Source organism: Empidonax traillii, unplaced genomic scaffold (assembly GCF_003031625.1).
Source record: "Empidonax traillii isolate 1590-97213 ecotype Southwest subspecies unplaced genomic scaffold, ASM303162v1 scaffold41:size1892772, whole genome shotgun sequence".
NCBI classification, from domain to species: Eukaryota; Metazoa; Chordata; class Aves; order Passeriformes; family Tyrannidae; genus Empidonax; species Empidonax traillii.
In genome coordinates, this window is record NW_020955234.1 from 1,508,020 (window position 1) to 1,512,812 (window position 4,793).

Below are 4,793 nucleotides of genomic sequence, written 5' to 3' on the forward strand. Positions count from 1 at the left end.
TTTTTTTTTTTTTTTTTTTTCCCTGTGGATTTATCCCGAAGATATTGCTGGGACTGAGCCTGGGATTCCTGCAGCAAAAGATGGTCCCAGAGACAACAGATTCCGAGACCAAATACTCCAAATGCCCTAATTTTTAATCCTTAAATGAGCCTATCCTTACAGATTTAGATTTATTTGAGTAGGGAAAGGGATTTGCTGTATGACTCACTTGTCCAAAGTATTGCTGCTCACTTCTTGATGCAAAACCCTCCCAAGTGCTTGCAAATGATCTGCAACGGATGTGTGTGCTCGGAAACTCTTGAGCAAGTGATTTTGGCCTCAAACACTTGAAAAGGTTTTTTGCAGATGATGCACATGCTGACCACTTCTGTTGAGAAGGGGCCTAATTCAGAGCGTAACAGCAGGCAGCAAAAAGGTTCCCGATGCCCGAAATTAGTCACGAATAACTTGCCTGGCTGTTGGTTTTGATCACATCACATCAAATTACGACTTAATCCCATCAATACGAAATAAGTGTGCCCACCTTTGGGGGTTTTTCTTGATGTGGAAAGCTGCTCACAGCCTCACGCCCAGCAATGTTTTGTGTTCCTGTTACCAAAGAGGAAGGGGGATGAAGGAAGGCTGGTTGGGGAAACACACAGCTTGAAAACCTTTTTTTTGGCCCAAAGTGGGAGCGGAGCAGCCCATGGAGATACTGTCATGGATCCAAGCAGGCTGGGGTTAAACGGTTTCCTCAGCTTTTCTTCCTAAATCAATTTGAATATTCTTGGCAAGCTCTCCTACTATGCATGGTGGGCAGCTGTGATTCAAGCAGGGAATTTTTTTTCCCCTTTCTACTGTCCCAGTCTTCCTGTCTTGTGCAGATGTGATCCTTTCCCTCTGTCTGCCTAACAGCTAATTATTTTACCAGATGAGCCAATAGTCTGAAGAAAACAGACCATGCATATTCTTGAAAGCAACAACTGTGTTACAGTGTCAGGGGGGATGGGTAATTAAAAAAATAAGGAGTCACTTCCTTCTGACCCACTCCACTCCTTAGGAAAAACTCCAGAAATAGCAAGCATTCTGATTTACAAGGGACCAACCTACCTCCCAAGTTAGTACCCCCCACCTTTAATAGCAGAAACTTGCACTGTACTTTTTGGGAAAGTAGGGAAAAAGCCAGCTTGGATATAGAGGAGATCCAGCTAACAGCTCTTCAATCAATGACAACCCAAAACTGTACATACCCCTGTAACTGCAAGAATGTGGACAAGAGCACATCAGCTGCTCCCCAGAAACTGCCTGGGTGTCGCTGCACTGGCTTGAAATTTCATTCCTAATCCCAATTAAGCCTTTTCTGATTAAAATCATTAGTCCCTGGCTCTGAAAAGGGCAGAAATTCTGCTTCTCTTTTTTTGGTGGTTATGTTTGAGGGGGGCTTTTCTGGCAGGGTAGATATCTGGGCTCTGTAGCCCCCTCCAAAGCCAGCAGCTCTAAATCACGGTCTGCCACGGTGTCCCAGGTGTGAGCTGCGAGCTACCAGAGAGCACCGTGCCAGGTGTGTTTTACAGCCTACAGACTGTGTTTTGAGAATGCCTACAGGATTGGGTTACGCAGGCAGGACAGGCAGAGGGAAGGCTTCGCTCCCAAATCCCACAGAAGCTCAGCACCTGTTGCTGGCTGGAGCACCGCTGCGATAGGAGCTGGAGTGTGTGGTCCTGCTGAGCCACGCCTTGCTGCCTGCCTTCGTCTCACAACAGCCCCCCAAGAACAGCAGGTCTGTTTGCTCTGTGTGTTTGCCCTGAAAAGGCTGGCACATGCCCTGTATTTGGGGGGCCCTGGTTTAAGCAGCAGAGGGCTTGGTGTTTTTACCAGGGCAGTGATAACATAAGAATGCTGAGAGGCTGGAGTGAGGGCTCCAAAGGAAGACCTGTGTGGCTCAAGATGAGGTAGAAGCTGCCTGGTACTTTTTGCAAAGTTAACTTAGAGCCTGAGGTGCTGATCATTGGTGGACTCAGCACTCAGGATAAGGGGTTTTACAGAGGTCTACTACTGCTGCAACAAAAGCTGCAGGGTCTCGAATCGCACAGAAAAACACCACTGCTTTTTTTTTGGCAGGCAGCTCTTTTCCTAACTGGAACTACATGTCTCAACACGGGGTAAAACCAAGGCCTGTCCCCAGCACACTGCATCCACACCAAGGGACCAAGCGCTCCAGATACTTTACCTTTAAAATTCTGCACAAGCAAGTGTAAAAGGTGGCCCATATGGCTCTGAAGGCCAGCATGGGCTGCCTTCCTGGATAACTGGGGCAGTGAATCCTCCTTCATTTTGAGTTGGAGGTCAAAAGTTGAGTCGCTTTTGTGTAAGCAGATGACTCCCCTTAAAGCAAGCTCCCTGACTCAATCTTTGCAGCAGAACAGGGAGAGCTTAATCCATCCTGGACTGTCTCGTTCACCTTTCAAGGAACAGGTGACTTTGCTGACAGTACTGGAAAAAGAGCCGAAAGAATGAATTTTCCTCATCTCTTTGTTGCCATTTTAAGAGCGGATAACCATCTAATTAGTTTTCACCCTCTGGGGCTGTAAGTTCTTGTATAATTAGATAATGAGCAATCATCATTACAGCACTTTGTTCTCACGTGGCACTACGTGGATTCCAGCACTGACCACGTGTCAAAGGCCCGTGTTCCAGGTTATTACCCAGTAACACCATGGGAAGCACTAGCACCTTCTTCACAAGAAGACTTTGAGGGGACAAAGCTACCAGCATTACAGGTGCCAATGTAAATCCCACCTGCTCTTACTGGACTTGCCCCACAGTAGTTGGAAGCAGTGCTGATAACCCACTACAACAGGAAACTCCTAAAATATTCCAAGGAGATTGTGGTTGGGAGCTTCCAGAAATACTACCTTTCATGTCCTTAATGCCACCCTTTGCTTTTTCTGCTTTGGCAGGGAAAGCCAAAATCAGGGTTACACAGCGTGGTTTAGAACAGAAAGCTGCTGGACAATTCAAAGGTTTCAATCTGTCGCCCCCAGAAGCGCCGCTGTGCTAAGAAAAGCGCCTGATGAGAGTCAGGACTTACAGGATCTACTACTGTTGAGGTCAACAACTGGCAATTAATTCATTCGTTAAAATACCTGGAGAGATTTAAAATGGGCACCTGGTGAGAACACGCCAGCAAGAAGAGGATCTTGAAACCACTTGAGCTTTAGGGCAAACAAAAACCAGATGAGATGGTGCAGAGATGAAAAGGTGTAGGCAAGGGGCCCATATCTGTCATTATTCCTGCAGCTACAATTTAATTACTAGTCCTAGGCTTTGGGGAACAGTGATTTTTTTTTTTAATAATAATAAAAAAAAAAGGTATGTGAAGGAACATGAGTTTTGTGGCTGGAAAATGGCCCTTACTATCATCCCAAATCTCTGCTGAAACTTTTATTCGTGACCTAGAATAGAAACTGTTTCCCTGATCTTCGATGTTAATGAATTGCTTTCAAAGGGAAAAAAAAAAAAAATTAAAAAAACAATTGAGAAACTAAGCCCCGTGCTTCCTCTCCTCTCTGAGCTTCTCCTTCTTTTTCCAGAAGCACTAGAACTCTGCCTGAGGCACAAGGCAGGCAAAAATCTCTTCTCCAGTTGTTTTGGGCACCGAGCAGATGTGCACTGTAGTGTTGTTTTGTGCAGTTGTTGGTTGGGTCAAGGGGTTGCAGCACCAGGTCAGAGAAAGGTAAGCAATTTACAGGGAGGATGTTACTTAAAGCTGATCTTAATGTTGTAATGAAGGTAAGAGGAAAAATTAGCAGCCTATTCTTAATGGAAGATCTTTTTTCTTGAGGCCTATAATGACAAAGTGACAGTGACTTTGTGACCACCAGAACAACAAACCAATTTTTAGAGAGGAACAAGCATCATGTGGCAAGGGCTAAAATAAAGAAAAATTTTAGTTAAATACTTCCTAAAAAGGTTCAAATCAGTTTTTTCTAGCACAATTTTCGCTGTAGCTAGAATGTAGGAAGAGATGTATTTGGATTTAAAAAAACAACACCAACAAAAAAACTAACCGACTAAAAACACCCCAAACAACAACAAAAAAGGCAAACCTTGATGCAGAGTGATGGAACAGAGCCTTGGGTTTTGGGAGGCCTTTTTTTTTTTTTTTTTCCTTTTCCTATTAAAATCCCATCTATCTGTATTTGTCCCTAAGATGACAAGTGGTTGACCATCAAGCCATTAAGACAGATGTACCCAGAGCCAAACTGTACATACTGGGTCCCTCTAAGAAATCCAGAGCCATTATCCTACCAAGGACAGGATGCCTGGGGAGCACACCTCTAGCACAGCACACACAGGGACCTGTGGGTGAGGGGAGGAGGCTGATTGAGCTCCTTTCAAAACAACTGTTTAACCCCATGCACAGTTTTTCTATCAGTTAAAATAAGGGATGCAGGTGAAGCAGCACACAAAGTCACAATGATGAACAGGGCATCGTTGTGTGGCTTCTGAGCTTAGCCAAGGATTCTGAGGCCAATACAAGTTAAGAGCTCTTCCCATTTTGCAGTACTGAGGTTGAAATAGAGAAAGATTCCTGTCCAAGGATAAGGATTTTATTGTCTTTTTAAAGAAATTAGGACAGAAGGAGTGGGGTATTGGCTAGAAAATAGAGTACGACAGCAATCAGAAGAGAATGTGTTGTCATGTCAGATTTCCTCAGCTAAAGCTGCTCAGGGTAGTTTTGTGATGGAAGTTAAATTAGAGGAAAACTGACAGAACTGTGATTTCCCAAAGGAAACAAAGCAAACATAATC